Below are 19480 nucleotides of genomic sequence, written 5' to 3'. Positions count from 1 at the left end.
GCTTCGAATCCCGTAGAGACATTTCATAAATCAAGATCCGGATTGCATTACAGGCGTAGGTAGGTACTAAATATTTTGGAGTTGTTTGAATTGACACCATTATTTTGTCACGATCTGCTACAAAAATAGAATAAGTGAATTACATTAAGATCTGTTATTTATATCTCAACTGTGTAAGTACATAGTTGTTATTTTATAAAATACCAAAATAACATTGATATCTCAGCAAAGATGAAGACGAATATATAGGTCTGGCATTTACAGTCCTAACGACCTCTCATAGGTTGGTTTTAAGTGATCACTTTTACATTTACCATTCTACCCGTAATTGACAACCACGTTGCTCAAATTTTAAAAGTTATATTTATGGGCAGAATGGTGAACGTTACACGTATATAAAGTGATCACTTAAACCAGCCTATGACTTGCCTATTACTTAGCCCTGCAAACAACCCTCACTTCGATATTCTTCTATATCGAGATATCAATGCAACAAATATGTTGACAAAACCCAGATTTGTGCCCTTAATAGAAGCGCCCTTCAGGAAGTATTTTACAAATATGGTGCTTTAAAAATTATCCAAGTTTATTATTATTATTTTTTTGTGAACAAAGATTTAAACACACTCAAATTATTGTAGCAAAAAATATCTATATTCCTGAGAATCGAGAACAATCATTTTTTAATTGAAATAATACAAATTATATGACAAGGAAAAGCTCTTCAATCAAATCAGGGTGACAAATATTAGAATTTTAAAAAAGTTCATCTTCGAGATTCTCAAATGATTTTTCAATTCCAAAATGTAATACTAAACAATTTCAACAAAACTTCAAATATTTGGGAATTAAATATTTCAATAAACTCCCTAAACAAATAAAAAAAATAGAAGATATAAAGATTCTTAAGAAAGAAAGTAATGCCCATTACATATAAATCTTGAAAAAATATATAAAAAAGACTATTATCAAGCACAAGAGCTCAGTCTCTTTTTTGGAGAGGCACAGCGAATCTAAAACTATAAGTTTGCCATATATATATAAATGTTTAGAAATCGTATTATGTTGTACTTAAAAATGTAACTATATCAAGTAAATAAAAAATATTTTAAAAAAATATAAAATAAAATAAATTAACGCTGGAGCACCCGAATCCAGTTTTACCGAATAAATCCAACATCACTGAATCATTGAAAACTTATGTTATACTTATAAATATGGAAGACATGTAGCCCTACTAAAGAGAACGCATGACACCTTTTGGAAGTGTGTCTCTACCTGTCAAAGGGTTAGTTTAATTCCTATGTGAAGGTAGACCATGACTCGTATATATGTCCATCAATTCACAGTTCCATCTCCGTCCGGCTGAGACCGTGGCCACTGCCACCTGTTCCAACTCTAATGGAACTCAACTATTGTACAGCCAACAGGAATGTAATGGATCAAATACAACACAGTATCGAGAGCAGATGCTTTATTTATACCGGGTATAATCAATCGATAAAAAAATATAAAATTAAAATTAAAAAGAACAATTTTTTTATGTGTATTAAAATGATTTTATAATTAACAACATTTTGAGTGTGTCCAAATACTTGCTCACAAATCTAGGTTTTCTCCACATACTAGTTATTTTTACTTACTTATTACTTATAACCCTTATCCGCACCCAATGGTGCATAGGGCACTGCATCGAATTGACGTAGTGTTATCTTGATCATTACTTACATGAAGGCAAGGTGATCACTATTGCGCTTCAGGAACCAGTCCAGGGTAATATTAAATAAATATTACAGTGTAAAATCACTTATATTTATTTTATTAATATTTAGTTATTATTTTACAGACAATATTTTTGCATTATCGAAATCTCTTATATATTAATTTTCATTCGAGAACTGTAGTATTAAAAGAGCTACTTACTCCATATTTTTTGCGATCTCAAAAATAATATTAGAAAATTTTCGTTTTTTTATTTATTCATTTTGTAATTTTAAATAATTAAATGATTCAAAATACTGTTTTTGACAAAAATCATAATAAGTCAGTACCACGATTTCTACGTACTTATATATCAGGATGTGAATATTTTATCTGCTAATGACATATTATTTCTTTCACTCTAAGAAATGTAAAATTAGTAAAAGGAGAAAGGGAGACCATTAAATTACTCCACTTTTGTTTGATCCGATTTCCGGCCTTTTGCTTATAGTCTCTCTCTTATTGAGTCGATGCTCGGCTGCGCGCTGGGAAGGAAATGGAATCTGTGACTCTGTGATTCTGAATTACGATTCGCGTAATAAGATTTCCATACAAACATGAACTGAGGTCTTTTCGTACTCCGCTTCGGATCACGTGTAACTTTTGAACGATCAGTGCGCGAAAGGTTAAGTGTATGTTAAATTCATCTCTTAAATATTTAACAAACCCGTAATGTCCATAGCAAATTTGCATTTATAATATATTGATCAGACCCGCCATTTCCTCAGTTCGCACACTCGTGATCCATCGCGCAACAATGCATGATATAAATGCAATTTAATCTTCTTCTTCAGTGGTCTCTGTGTGCTATACTCTGGGTCTCTGTGTGCTGTCATGCAACAATGCGTCTCTTGTCGCTCGTCTGCCGGGCACCTCGCGCCTCTGCCCTCGGGGCCGCGTGAGGGTGGGCTGACCCCTGACCCCCGCCATCTGCTTGAACCCTGGTCTCTCGGACCGCACACTGAGCCTACCAATCAAGGACGATCGTCACTCAAATAAATCGAATGTACCAAACATCTGGACAATTACTACTTAACATTTTACACCGGTTGACAAATCTATCAGCAAAAGCTAAACTGGCAGTACACAACGTTGTCCAAGTGTGCTTAAAAGCTAAACTGGGAGTTAACAAAGTTGTCCAGGTATGCTTAAAAGCTGTACTGACAGTACACAACGTTGTCCCTATAATATATGGAAATGGAGCATGGCGTTGGCAAAATACGGATGAAAGAAGGCTGAATGTAGTCGAAATGCGATCTCTCAGATGGATGTGCAGCAAAACGATGTATGTTCGAATAGTAATATAAGGAAAAAATGCAATGCTGAGATGAGTAATATCGATAAGGTTGTGCTTTATCTACTCAAAAGTGGTAAAATACAAGTTTTTTAATACCTATTTTCATCTGCAATTAATTAATCAATTTTTCTGATTATATACGCATACCCTATAAACTACTCGAGTAAGGATGGACGACAGGAAATTAATATATACATAGTTCAACAACATTGAGGACATACCGAACAACATTGAGGACATACCGAACAACATTGAGGGCTACGAACATTTATTTATAAAGTTTATATCTCGTAAATATTGTACATCACCACAAAAAATTCGTTGAAACTCCCGAAGAGATCTTTGTACACTAACAGATGCAGTCAACAATAGAAAATGTGTTACTAACTTGTCTTTACAACTCAAATATTTACTTTTTGAATTTCTGATGCTGGTCATTCAAATCAACGTATTGCTTTGACACGGAAAAATGTTTTCAATAAAAAAAACATATTTTCTTACAAACGCGATAAACATTATTTCCAATAAATCATAGTTTGCTGATGAAACTGTTATTATTTTATACTAGTCAGTTCGGTGACTCTAATTATTCTAGTCAACATAAAGAGAGTATCAACTCTGGTTGTTTGCCAATAAATACGTTTTCCTTTCATATACCGCCGGTCGCATAAACAGGAGCTTGATGCACTTGATTCAGGTGTTTTCGTGTGTGTACTTGCCTCTGGAAATATCCATAATAATAATATTCATATTATAAATCTAAATGTATGGTAATGAGGTGATCGTCACCCGTACGAGATATTTTTGCTTGAATTATTCATTCGGTAAATTATTCCGCTGCTCAATCATGGTATACCGACAAAACGAAATGAAATTTGAAACTGTAATTGTGCAACGATGTTGTTTTTTTTATATTATAATTGCATAACCAAGGACACAAACTATTTTTTTGAAGTACCTACCTAAGTTGCACTAAGGATTACTTTTCTTAAAAACTTGCTGTACTCGGTCACCCGTTTCTGTAGGTCAGTCTGATAAAATGAAAAAGAAATTGAAAGATGTTTGAAAAAGATGCGGAATGCATCGATACATGTGTTACAGTAGATTTAAAGAAATTGTGGTAACATTTTATCAATGAGAGAATAAACAATTCGTAAATCTAAAAAACTAACTAACTAACCATCACGCTACTTCCCGGTATGGGTAGATAGAAAAATATAGTGCCAAACCAATCTGTCTCTACAATCTTTGCTTCTTCCACATTCATGCGTCTCTTTGTACATCCTCGTTGACTAATCCAACTCCTGACCTGACCATCTTCCAAAATTTAATATAATTGCCATTCCTGGTTTTCCTCGATCTATATCTGCTTCTATTACCAGCCACATTCACCTCACAAATTTGTTTATTGTTCTTTCTGCTTTATTGTTTGATTCACATGCTGAAACCATCACAACACACCTTTTTTTTTAATTTTATCGATAATGCTTATCTCAGCCTTGAATTCATTCTTTATATCACCCTCGAACATTTATTATATATCCACTGACCACATTCAAGCATTTAAAATACTTGATCAAGTTTTCCTCGGTCTTTCTCTGCTTATATTACCAACTGCATTAAAAATATACAATTCATAAATCTGATCGAAAACTGTGAGAATATTCCAGACGAGTTATCCGCAGACATTTTTCAGTAGTGTTATTTTTCACCCCTTTAAAACCAAATAAGAGCTTTCCTAAACTTCCTCAAAACGTTTCGTGCCTCCCTCTTGTTAGGTGTCGGCTCAGCGTCCGTAAAAGTGCCTCAGTGATTCGCGAGTGCCCGAGTCCGCTTGTATCTGCACCGGCACTAAGTCAATTGTATTCCCGAAAGCGGAGTTGGTGGCTCGAGTGTGTGCGGACTACTTATTCCTAGTTGGATTAACAAGCGCAATATTTGCTAATCGGCCTGCAGACAGTAGGGCGGCGTGAGACGCATGTGGATGGCTTTAGGGACGAATAAAGTTGCTGTAATAGCTTCGATAAGTGTGATTTCATCATCAAGGATGATCTAATCTATAACATAATTATTTTTAAAAAAAAATAATACTTGTATAATACCACTTAATGAATTTTATTTCATTACACACGACTAGATGAAAACGTCTGTTAGTTTTAGAAACTAGTCGTGTGTAATGAAATAAAACTCATTAAGTGGTATTATTCAAGTTTTTCATTTAAAAAAATTAACATGTCATTCCACAAAGCTAATACCAAATCAATAAATAATATAAGTATAAAAAAAAAATTTAATTTTAAAATTTAATCACTAATTTGAGTCTATTAAGTTGTACTTTTTATTTTTTTAAACATAAGAATAAAAATAACAATTCGTGGCAATTGTTTCGTCTAAGGACATTATCAAACTACGTTTTTATAAACTACATGTTTTTAATGATATTTTTATTCGATTGCGCACAATACACCTCCGAAGACCATATTTATTTATTTTTTAAATATTAAATTTTCTTGCAAACCATTATATGACCAATATTATGAGTGTGTCTCAACTTAATGTTTGCAAGTAAAGCATGGAGTTGGCAAAGAAAGGTTGAAAGTAGACAAAAAGTTTGTAATAAAAAATATATTATCCTACAAATACCATAAACATTATTTTCAATAAATCATAGTTGATGATGAATCTGTTGTTATTTTATACTATTCAATTCGGTGACTCTAATTATTCTAGTCAACATAAAGAGAGTACCCTACGAGAGTAGCCTACCCCTGCGGGGAAGCAGCGGGATGGTTAGTCATTTGTCCTTTTTTCATTGTATTTTAATACCTTTAAGCAACAAATTCAAGCAAGATTTACAATACCTTATTAGAATTAAGTATATTCTCAATAATTTACAATTCTTAATCGGTCGAATTGAGTATTTTCGATGTGAATTATTCTTGCGCCAGCCCTGAGGTTTTTTAATAGTAGTGGCGGAGGGGTAAACAACGGTTAGCAGGGTTGTCAAACGCACGCGCCCCCGCCCCGACAATATCGGCTCTCTTAAAACAGATAATAATATGAGTGCGGGAAGTGGATTTGACATAACACATCAAGGCGTGTGGTTTAGCAAATAATACGATTTGTTAGCTATGTGAATTAGTAGAAGCATGAGATATTTTGTAATTTGTATGGCGACTTACGCAACTATAATACAATGGCTTATTTGCACATACACGTGGTTGATAAATGTTCTTAAACGTATAATAAATATGACCCACGGCATTAATTAAAACGATTTTTACATCCGGATCAAGGTTTTTAATTACTTTTTTAGAAAAATTCAATAAAATTAAATTAATTTAACTTAGCGGGTTTTCTCGATTTGATAATCGACAATTGGACAAATGAAGTATCGAGAATGAAATTTTAATGACGCGTTACGTTTATAAGGCATTTCATTACATGAGATAGAAGAAAGATATATCTCTCTCTCTCATTTTTCTAGAACTGATAACTTTTGGATTATATTGAAGAATTCGTGTATATAATATGTACTATTAAAATTTGGTAAAGACCAATAGTATATCCAATTCTTTAAGCATTGTAATTATAAATAAAAAGTATTTTTGGTTCAATGTCTTAAATCTCATCAAAATATTCATCAATTGCAATTGCTAGAAATTTCGCCACAACGTTGCATGTATTATAAATAAGCGCGTTTTTATATACGAGTACACATAATCAATAGGTGTTTTAACTTGAATGCATAAAATTATGTTTCTAAACGAATTTTATACCGCACTGCTAATATCGGTATCGGTTGGACGTACCAGCAACACATGCAATACTAAATATTGGTCAAGCTGGACAACATGCTTCTTAACAGATGCTATCATTAAGCATTTTCAATGTTTTCGATAGCATTGTTGTTTCACAGTGAAATGAAATGAAGCACACATTAGAAATGTGTGGTTTCTATTTTAGACTGAGCTACACCGATGCGTTGCCGGGTACAGCTAGTTTTGAATAAAAGAAAGAAATAAAAAACTAGTTAAATACAAAGCAAACTAAAAATTGGTTTTAAAAAGACTTGAAAAAGTGGTATTCCAGACAAAGCAACACAAGAATGTCAGTCGAGCAGTTTTATTGTAAGTTAGATATTCATTTTCTTTTATTTTATTTCGGGAAAAACAACTATCAACGACGTCGATCCCGTGACCCCTTTTTTCTAAATCTTTTTTATTCGAGTCTATAAAAATAATTCTTAGTCCTCCACCGACAATGCAAAGTGGATACCTAAAGAATATAAATATGGCGTCAGTAGAGAGGATTTGCATTAATTGCACATAAAATATCCTGTAAAAGCTGTTCCGAACAAAACGCACGGAAGGGAGACCCACCCTAATACCATTCCATACCCAGGTCCGTGCGGGCATAAGTTTATAGTACTTACTTACCTACTTACCTAATAACAACAGTTTTTCTTCCTTGTAATGTTCACAATATATAACCTTCTGCTTATTAATTTTTTGCCAAAAAATCAATGGCCCAGATGTTTTTTCTTTGTGAAAAAAATATTCACTGAATATAAAAAATCGAATTTTAATGAGACAAAATATTTTACCTTAAAGATTTTTTTTTTAAATTGTTACAATTTATAATTGTTCTTCGACAGATACTAGATTATTCCTCCTGCAGATGATATATATCAATGTTATAGGTGTCGCAACATAAGATAAAACATTTTTTGTTTTTTAAAATGAAAGAAAATAAAAACCATACCAAGGCTTATAACTTGGTATATGGATAGCTGCTCCATTCTGCCCATTATTGAACATTTTTATTTGATTATTTTTAATGGCCTTGGATCCCTTTCTCGTGTCGATAGTATGCCTGATTTTAGTGCCATCAGTTGAGAAATTTGTGATGTAAGTAAAAAAAAATATGTAAAAAAATAACTCCATCGATAAGACAGACGAAATGGTTTAGTGGGTCTCCGGAATGTATGTTTGTATGTAAATGAACATATATAATTGTACCAAGTAAATGATTTTATGAAATAATAAAATCTAAAACGGTAGTAATTTACGAAAATGGGGCTCAATAAATTATTGAATATTATTATTATTATTATGCGTGACTTTCAATGATTTTAATAAGTAAATTTTGTTAAGAAAATACCTAGAATAAAATAACATTAAAAAACGATTTTATTATACATTTTAAGTGAAAGGTTATAAAATAAAACACCTTTGTTTTAACCACTTTTTATCGGTACAGCTTATCCAACCGGTTTCGACAAGAACCTTGTCATCCTCAGGTTCTTGTCGAAACCGGTTGGATAAAGTGTACCAATAAAAAGTGGTTAAAACAAAGTTGTTTTATTTTATAAAGTTTGTAAAATGTGCCACAAAGTATCTGCGAAAAATATTCAAGAAATAATTGAAAGTGCAACTAACACATTATGGATGCATACCATATTCCCCGAAAACATCTCGCTTTTATTACTTGTCCTTAATTTGCATGTCAATTATACGCATGCGTCGGGGGATTAGCTCCATAAATATTTACACACTGTATCCTTAGGCCGAAGGACCTGTCCTAATCGCTGATTATATTAAAAATCGCGTGTCACCACACCATCGGCCCGAGCAGGGGGTAGTCGGGAGGGGCGCTACCGGGGCTGAAGGAATAATAAATGGCATGACATCTCACCCTCCCGGCGGCGGGGTACAAAATACCCGAAAAAGAAAAGGAGCTTTGTGATTCAAATGAGAGTGAAATGTGTGTTTTGTAATAATAAAGATCGCGAGATTTGAAATTGGTCATATTATTATGGAATTTCTAAAAACGACAATACGTATTATATTACGCATAATTCGTGAAAGATTTCGTTTCTAGTATGACCAGCACTTTTTGATATTTAGAGACAACATTTTAATTTTTTAAACATTTTCAATAATTACAAGCAAAATTTTATGTGAATGTGTACATTATATAGTACGAGTACCTAAAATACGTAAACATTATTATTTTTTAATTCGCTTTTTTGTATGCATACAGATGAAGTTTTCTATATTTCTGGCTTTGTGGATTTACCATAAAAATCTGTAGTTATTTTTAGTCCTGTAAATATCCAGGCTTCCATATTATTCTCGATCTATGTTGAAATGTCAATTTAAGTTATTTTTTCATCAGATTTTAAATATTACAAATAAAGTCATTTTATTTTGAAAATACACGTAAAAAAAATATTAATTTATAAAAAATTATACTACACATTTAGAAGCGGGGATTTCGATCCAATTTTTTCTATTTCATAAAATGACTGCGTATGTCATCATACGAACTTATTGAGTGATTGGTAATGTAAATTTTCCATTACAAATATCAAAATTAAATATTTCTACCCCGTTAATGTTTGTAAAGCTTACTAAAATGTATAAATTAATTTAGAAGATGAGTATATTTCATCCCTTTCACACAAGAGAAACTCTAGTAATAAGGACTGTTGCACGATTTATAAAGATTATCCCTTCGCTAAGCTCTATGTAAACCACAAGAAAAGTTCATCTCGTACAATCTGTTTCAAGTTAACTTAGCGTGGCTGCCAGTTAAGATGATTTAAGGCAAGTCCACATTATGTCGAATGATGCATCGTATTCTGAAAGCCCCGCGAATCCTCAGCTGTAAATCTCGGTGCTTTAAATAATCTCCCACGCATGTTCGGCTGACAATGTAAAAAATGTTCAACGTAATTATTATGAATTTTCTGTCAACATATTTATTGAAGCTATAACTCTCTCGTTATTAAATTTCCCTGACGTCTTGTGTGTCATGGCGCTGCGTCTTGGCGATTCTTCACGGATATAAAATTGAAATAAGGTCTTTTCAATTTCACGTTATGTAATGGCCTTTATCAGTAAATCACAGTAAAAAAACATCGATAGTATAAGAAACTCAAATTCAAAGAAACAATACATTAAATATTCGATCGAGAGTGAAACATGAGTATTTATTTTAAACTATTTGTATCCGGTCACACGTTGCTGTGGCTGTAGTTAAATGTAAAATAAGGATATAAGAAAGAAAACACTTCTAACATGCTTAATTTTAAAATTCTTGTGAAGCAATGAAAATATTCAAATCTGTAAAATAACAATCATTTCAAAAATATTGACAATAAGTGGCGTAGTGGTACCCACGTTCAGCTATCATGCCGAAGGTCTCGGGTTCGATTCCCAAAGGAGTCAAAATAATTATAAGTATTTTTTACTGTTATGTTTATTTAATATTATCCTGTATGGGTACCTAAAATGTAAGACTGATCACCTTGCCTTCATATAATTAACGATAAACTTAACATTACGTTAATTTAATACAGTGCCCTTTGCATTATTGGGTACAGATAAGGATTAAGTAAAAGACAGCAGTTGTCAAGAAGCACGTGGTCTGCCATAAGCATTGCATATAAATGCGATAAAAATCATGTTTTTAAAATTAAATTCGAAGAAAACATATTTTCAGTAATCATTATTTTCATTTATAGACATATACAGTCTGGTAAAATAGAAAACAAAGAAAATAGCATGCACAAACACGCACGTATTTGAATGCAACGTCGTACCAAAATTTCAAATCACACGATGAATAACTTTAGGAGGTATAAGATTTAGAACAACATGCATTTTTATATACATATATGGATTTCTGTAATGGTAATTTTAAATAACTTTAAAATGACAAAAAGTGTATTTATTAGTATGTAAATCTAATAAATATAAAAATAAATTCTAGAATTATACCTTTGTAGTAGTATATATTTCTTTATAAATCATGTACAACTCAAAAAACATATATCATTGTGAACTAAAAGCAACTTTCTTCCACATATCACACAGCCATATGTTTATATTAGATTCACCAAAACATGATGAACGAGTCCATTGGTATTGGACTCTAAACACAGAACGCGGAGTTATTGACTTAGGATTTCCAGAAGAAACACCTTTAATATTTACAGATATAAATGTTTCTATTGTACAAACCTGTACATATAAATTATGGCCGACCTCTCAGTCGGGTCCGGTAATCCGAAGACGCTAAGCCGCCATGAGAAATCGCCGTCCGTCCGCGGAAGAAATATCGTTTTGTGAGTCCGAAAAGGTTGAACCGCTCATTCAGAACGGCCGGCCGTGTATTTGAGTTTTTAAACGTCAATTATCTCTCTTTATCCTTATTAAAGATGAAATGCCGTAATGATTGAGGTGCGCGCGTGATTAAACGTTCGGTAGCTCCGACTGACGTGTTCTACAAAGAGATTCGTATGGGAGATAGGGTGACCCAGAGAGCGGGTTCGCAGAACAAGAGAACCCATAATAACACAATGGATAATGACGGTAGAACAAAGTGGAGGAACATGGTCAAGTGGGCGAGCGGGCACGAGACCGATGTTGGCCCGTAGTTTTTAAATTTTGACTTGAAATATAATATAAATACATGAACACGTAGCCAATCAATATTTGAAATTTTATTTTTAAAAAACCTATCGTTAATTGTGCCCTATGATTGGGAAAACCCAATGAGAACACTTTATTGTAAATTTTAAATATGTATATGTATGGACGTGAAACATGAAAAAGGCAAAAGAAGGAAGAATTTATGAATGTTTTTGAAAAGTGATGTAAGGAAAAGAATGCAAGGCTGAGATAAGCATTATCGATAAAATTAAGAAAAGTGTTGAGATGGTGAGGGCATGTGGATAGAATAAGTGAAGAAAAATGTTAAATAAATTTATGAGGTGAATGTGGTTAGTGATAGAATCAGAGGACGACCGAGTAAAAACTTGGTTTGATCAAGGAGTGAGAATAGTCGGCGGGTATGTATGATGAGATGCATGAATATGGAAAAGGCGAATATTGTTGCAAAGACAGTTTGGTATTGCGTTCTATTCTCTCTGCCTACCCTTGCGGTGAAGCGGCGTGATGGTTAATTTGTAAGTTAATTAATGAATATGTTTATGATGAAAAATAAATAATAATGAATGACGAATAGTTAAAAAACTAACTTTGTTTAAATCAGTAAAAATAAATTAATATCAGAAAACTTTATATTTATTTTGGTCCCTCTGAGGTTCGAACCCGTGACCTTCAGGACGGTAGCCAAACGCTCTTATCACTACACTACGTAGGCGGACATAATGATAAAAGGCGAATAAAAGCTCAATGACTCAATAAATCAAATAATATTAAAAATGCATGCGTGGTGATGGCAAAATAAAATGTTTTATTGTACGAAAATGTGCACTTTTATTGAAAATATTAAGAAAAAAATCATCATCATGTCAGAGCATTGTGATCTTTCGATGGGTACAATGTATGTTCTTTTGTATGTAATATTTATTACACACAATTTATTTTTGTCTATGACATGTTGCCTCAGCAAACAGCAATGCATAAAAGTTCGAAAGGTGAACATCATTTTACGCGGCCGATTAGCTTTATTCTTTATTCTTTATTTAGGTTCAATAAATAATAGCTTTAGCTCAGATTGACACGAGAAATCCTCGTCGACTCGTCACCATTATGCCAGACAGTCACGTGTGATTTAGCTCGTGTTGCTAAATATTAACATGCATAGCTGACAGCAATGCGCATTGTATTTTTGTTCATACAATTGATTGAATTTTACATACATATATTACGTTAATAATATTTCAATTTATATTTTAAAATTATTATCCTATAAACAATTAATCAAATCTTTGTATTTTTTAATATATTATGCTAATATCTGAATTTGAAACAAATATTATTGGTAAATGTATTATTTTGACCACGAAAAATAAAATAAATATAAAATAATTTTGTACATATAATATTACATTTATACAATAATATTGTATGACTCATTGCTTCTGTGTAAAGCTAACAAGATTTTTTTTGAAATCATAAATCGATTCACTTTGTAGTAATATCTATCCGTTTTTAATTTTAACTTGCTACATACCACTATTTGGTATATTCCAACCTATTGTGAAACGTGTTTCGATTGATACCACATCATAAAACGATGTTTGAAAATAATGTGGAATTCATCAAAACGTGTGTCACAATAGATTTTAAGATATAGTGGTATTAACCAAGTTAAACTTGAATTTAAATAAAATCATTAAATGGATTTTCCAGAACTTGTCACCATGTTATATTTTATCAGCTTCGATTTTAATTTTCTGTAATATTCCTTGTCCTGTAAAAATCAAAGACTTTTATAAAAATTGTTCTTAATAGATTTAGTATGTAAATAAAGTACACAGAACTCTCGCTATTTTTTTTCTTGAATGTAGAAGAGTAACTACTAATCTAACTAACTAACCAACCATCACGCCGCTTCCCCGCAGGGGTAGGCAGAGAGAACAGAACGCCACACCACTCTGTCTTTAGAAACATTTCTCGCCGCTTCCACGTTCATGCATCTCCTCATACACACCCGCCGATTGTTTCGACTCCTAACCTGACCGCTTTCAAGTATTGGGCATACCTGATCGTGCCAAGTTTTTCTCGGTCTTCCTCTGCTCCTTTTTCCAATTACATTCGCCTCATAAATTTATTTTACCGTTCTTTCCTCACTCGTTCGTTCTACATGTTCAAACCATCTCAACTACTAACCTATGCTCATACTTACCCATATTTTTCAATATATTTAACTTAATTTGCAGTCGTAGAATATGTCAATATTTCCTTAAATTAAATCGATTCAGTTACGATAATAACGTATTTCCCTCTCCTCTTCATTCTTATTTAAGTTTCTTACTACTTATACGATATTAAATTAACATCAACAACAGCAAGTTGTTAAGTAAGTATATTGCCGAAATATTATTTTACAATCGGAATACCCTATTTGGATTATTCAGATTCCGCAACCCATTTGAATAATAATTCTTAACACCATGGATGTCATTTCAATTCAACTACAAATCAAGTATTGTCTTCTTGGAACTGACATCCCATCCTTTGATTTAAATTTAGATACGACAGCGATCAAAATGAAAAGAAAACAAACACTATCATATAATGGATAATCACTGAATGTATGTACAGTATCTACTCAATGAATTAGGGCCACCCATTATTTTTTTGAATACTCTGAAATCTTTTGGATTATTATATTTATTTTACATAAATACTTTAAGTTTTCTATTGACATCTAATATCATGTATATTACCTTCAATAATATGTAAAATATACCTGGATTATTTAAGCCTTTGCAAAATTTCAAACCCTTTTTCTGAGAAAGGTCCCTAATTAGCACAGGTAGACAGATAGTTGAAAGTTCAAAAAATAGTCCTATCTCATTAATTAGTGAAGTTTCTTGAGTTCTGGCTGTTGTTTTGTTCAGAGAGGTTATATAGTTATCGTGTCTTGTGAAAAAAACTTAATTTTTAATTTTAGTTCATATAGTATAATTTTTTTTTGTAAACACAAGTATTTTTTTTGAAAAGGACAAAATGGGAAAAAGTAGAGACATTTCTGAGAAAAAAAAGTCTAGTGTTATAGTGCTACTGAAATTAGGAATACTATCTAATAGAGAAATTTCAAAAAAAGAAAAGGTTTCTCGTCAAACAGTGGACAGAATTTCAAAATCAATAAAAAATCAGTCACCCGCCACCAGCAATCGGCGAAAGAACTGTCGTAGGATTAGAAAAACAACACCGAGGACTGATCGAAAAATCGTTCAAAGTGCCTTAGAAAACCGTAGTGCATCAGCAAAACATTAAAAACAAAATTGGAAGAAGAGGGTATAAATATATCGGTATCAACACTGAGGCGACGTCTTTACGAAGTAAATCTGAAATGCAGGCGCCCTGTAAAAGTACCAAAATTGACACCACGAATGAAAGCGGATCGATTAAAATGGGCCAGGCTACATCGAAATTACTCGGTAGATGATTGGAAAAAGGTATTTATTTAAATTTAATTTTCAACATATCATTTTAGTAAATAAACTTATATATTTGAATTAAACTTAAATTTTCATTATTTTTCAGGTCATCTTTAATGATGAGTGCCGGTTAGAAGCCGTGACAGAGAGCCGTCGATTCGTCAGGAGAACACCAATGGAACGTTACAATGAGGCCTGTGTGGTAAAAGTTATCAAACACCCCCCTGCAACAATGATATGGTCATGTATTATTAACAATTTACCTGGGCCGTTGTTTTTCGTGGAAGGAACAATGAACCAAAATTCCTATAAGCAGGTCCTCGAACGAATTTTATTGCCCTTCTACCATACACTCGACCCAACAGAAGGTCCATACACCTTCATGCAGGATGGGGCACCTTGCCACCGGGCTAAATCAATAATAAAATCTTTGTCTAACAAAAATCTGCCTTTGCTCCCCTGGCCTGGAAATTCTCCGGACCTTAATCCTATAGAAAACGTATGGAGCATGTTAAAAATAAGGTATACTCATTTCCAAATCCGACAGTAGACTGTGTAAAAAAAAATATTCAAAAAATTTGGTCAGAAGACGAAGAAATAAAAAACATGATAAAACAGTGCATTTTAAGTATGCCAAAAAGAATTGAGGCAGTTATTTCTGCCAAAGGTGGAAATACTAAATACTAACTATATTTATATGAAAATATATGCATAATTTAAGCGTAATAAAGTGTTCATGTGTAAATAAAATTCAATGTTGTTTTATTCAAGGTTTTCTCTGAGTTATTCCTGTTTGAATTGAGAAATTGCGCGAAATTCTGCGTGGCCCTAATTCATTGAGTAGATACTGTATATGCAAATATTATATTATCAAAATCTGGCAGTTAAATGATTCGTTAATTAATTCACTTCAACTCTAAAATCTTCTTCTAGCCCTTATCCCCACCCTGTGGGGCATTGGACACTGCATCGTATTGACGCAGTGTCTCTCTTCTCCGTCTTATTCCTCATTACTAAAGGTTTTGACCCTTGTGGAAGCAATGACTCCTCCAGTTTTCCCACTACGTTGCACGTAGCGCTCTTGCCACCGAGGTGCCTGCGGCTGCCTTAACTGACGCAGTGTCATCTTGATATAAATATATATTTACATATATACTTATTCATATATACCGCACACACATATATTTAATTTCTTCTTATTATTATTCTAACTCTTTTTCCACACCCATGGTGCATAGGGGACTGCATCTTTTGACGCAGTCTTGGTCGCTGCTAACATTAAGGCTAAATGAGTTATTTTAAACAAATATTACAGTGAAAAAATCACTACTATTTATTTTAACCCCTCCTCCCTAGGAATCGAACCCAGAACCTCCAGCGGTAGCTAAACGCACTTACTAATATACTACAGGAGGCGGGAAAAAATCTTCCATAAATCAATATTAAAATTGTATTTTTTCGTAAAAAAATAAACATAACATAAATCAGTAGGTATATTCAATTCGTTTGATATACATAATACTTGCACATACGATATGAGATACATGAAATAATTTATGACTTCATGAGGAATGTTTGTCCAGTGCAAAATATTCAGTTAAAGGATAACCTGTCAGATTAAGGTCCTTCGGAAGCTGTTTCCACACCTACGCGGTCCAGTTTGGCGGTAACCGCTGGTCATCGCGCGTAGCCTAAAAATACACATTTACACTACCCCTTTCATTCATTTAAACGATTTTATTTTAGTACAATATCAAAAGGAAGAATTTTGTAATGCCGACTTTAAAAAAAAAACAAGTAAATAACATGAAAATTTAATGAAAAATGAAAATAATACGTGCATAGTGTATATGTACATATATGTAGGTATGTACCGCCATCACACTTATTTTACCTTTTTTTAACTAGCAGTACTCGGATATGCATCACTGTGGCTCAGTCTAGTTACACGGATATTAAATAAAATAGACAGTTTTATTTTGCAATGCTAGCGAAGTAAAGAAAACATTAAATATATTTAAAATAAAAATGCCGTCGAAAACATTGAAAATGCTTAATGACATGCTTTCCCCCATGAGCAATGTTCTGGATTGCGTGTATTGCTGTTACGTTTAACAGATGGCACTGCCATTGCGGACAAGGCTCTTTTAAAAACACCTTTTTTGTCCCAGATAAAAACATCTTTTATAATAACACGCGCGAATTTTAACGATTTGTTGTGTATAAATTTCAATGCAATCGGTAAACACTTTACAAGAATTGAGAATTTGAGCAAACTTACATTTAATTTTTTATAAATCGTAGTCGTATAGGAGAAAGTGACCAACTAACAAAACGCAAAATGCCAGGAGGGCCATTTTAGTCACTTTTGTTAGGCAAGAAAATAAACATCAATGCAGTTAGTAATTTTTAACAAGTCAACATATTATACTTCCAGGTTTGGGATTTTTTTCAGGGCAATATTAAGCTAGTAAGATATCAAATAGTCAATGACACGTTTTTGTAAAAAAAAATGCGCTTTATTTATTTCTCATGTATGACTACGATAAAGTTACGATATTATAACATACGATTAACGATTTTTGTATTGAATAATTCGTCTGAAAATTTTGACACATTTTAGAAACCCATATTTGAACAGCTTCCGCGGACGATCGCACTATTCCAAAGCTAAACTCCCTCCTTCGGCCGATTCCCTAACGGTTTTCAGATCAAAATTTCAAATTAAAAAGACTTCGATCCGCCGAAGCAAGTGACAGCGCATCTTGAGTGGTCCATTGTGACTACGTCACAATGCTACCGACACACGGCCGCAGACAATATTTGATTATTTCTATTTACCCTCACAATGCGGCCTTATTCGGGAATGTAAATGACATTTATTTATCTGGAATGGGATCCTACGGCGGCCTGAATAACTAGGGGTATGCACGCATTTTGTTTATACTCCGGATTGACAAAGCCCCCGTCAAGTTTTGATAGCGAGCAGACGTGTGAGAGACGGAAGGTAGATAGACACCCCTACGGAATTACGCAGGGAAATTAAAAGAAAATATTTTCTGATCCTTTGCAACGTGTGAAGTGAGCTTCCTGAGAATGCAGCGACACAATGCGAATATTGAGAGGATACATTCTCTGAATCTCATTTCTCGAATAACTTTTTTTATTTATTTAATATAGTTACATTTTTTAATACAATTTGATAAAATTTCTGTACATTTATATATATATATATATATATATATATATATATATATATATATATATATATATATATATATATATATATATATATATATATATATATATATATATATATATATATATATATATATATATATATATATATATATATATATATATGGTACTTACTAACTAACTAGCCATCACGCCGCTTCCCCGCAAGTAGGTAGGCAGAGAGAATAGAACGCCACACCACTCTGTCTTTGCAGCCATTCTTCGCCTCTTCCACGTTCATGCATCTCCTCATACATATCCGCCGATTGTTTCGACTCCTAACCTGACCGCTTTCAAGTATTTGGCATACCTGATCGTGGCAAGTTTTTTTCGTTCTTCCTCTGCTCCTTTTTCCAATTACATTCGCCTCATAAATTTGTTTTACCGTTCTTTCCTCACTCATTCGTTCTACATGTCCAAACCATCTCAACTACTAACCTAAACTCATACCTTAGTATTTGGCATCAAACCTTCAAAACTGTTTACCGAAATATATTTTTCTAAGAAGCGATGTATGGATAGATAATTGATAATTTGTAAACACTTGCTTATTTACCTCTCAATCAATGTACATACAATTCTATATGAACACACATATATTTCATCAAGTGACAAATTTGATCAGGCGATTTATGAAATGTTTTTGAGATGAACTATGTTTAAGTAATGTCATCGATACGTTGTTGAAATAAATTTGTAAATTAAGATAAAATATGATAAAGTTAGTAGCTGATTAAGTATTTTGAAGGCGCGAAGCGGAAGTGAGATCGCGTTTTGTGTCTTAAATCAATGTCTTAAATTAATTTATTGATTGCTATGAATCACGACATCTCAATACTGAATATTGTTGATGTACATCGCGTTATAATTACAGTCTTAAAATCAAAAGTCATACTGAATAAAAAGTGTCGTGTCGTTAGGTCGATGAGAGAAATGATAGACTCTCCCGGTTTTTGAAGTGAAGCTTCTTAGGCAGCGATGCGATAATCAATAATTGGATTAGAATGGAGAGTTAAATTTCAAAGCCGCATCGCGTTTGTTAGACATATTTCGTTACACGAGAGAGAAGAAAGATATAACGTGGAGAGAAAGAGAGCTATACTTTCTGTAGCATCCATAATTTTTTGGTCTTCCTCTAGATGTCTTTCGAGGAAGATCCGTGGCGATCGCTTGATTTACAACACATAATATCAGTTTCTCTCCGCCCTATGTGCCCGTACCATCTTAATTGCCCTTCCTCAGTTACTCATCTCCCTCTA

General features: G+C 33.0%; 1 protein-coding gene across 2 annotated transcripts in view; it reads left to right on the top strand.

The window, feature by feature from the left end:
• The window catches only part of LOC148306505 (uncharacterized), a 72459-nt gene that overhangs the window by 28430 nt on the left and 24549 nt on the right, over window positions 1–19480 (top strand). The window lies entirely within an intron of this gene.

The sequence above is a fragment of the Brachycentrus maculatus genome, unplaced genomic scaffold (genome assembly GCF_059751285.1).
Source record: "Brachycentrus maculatus isolate JH-2025_06_01 unplaced genomic scaffold, ASM5975128v1 h1tg000240l, whole genome shotgun sequence".
NCBI classification, from domain to species: domain Eukaryota; kingdom Metazoa; phylum Arthropoda; class Insecta; order Trichoptera; family Brachycentridae; genus Brachycentrus; species Brachycentrus maculatus.
This window is presented reverse-complemented; position numbering and strand designations above follow the sequence as displayed.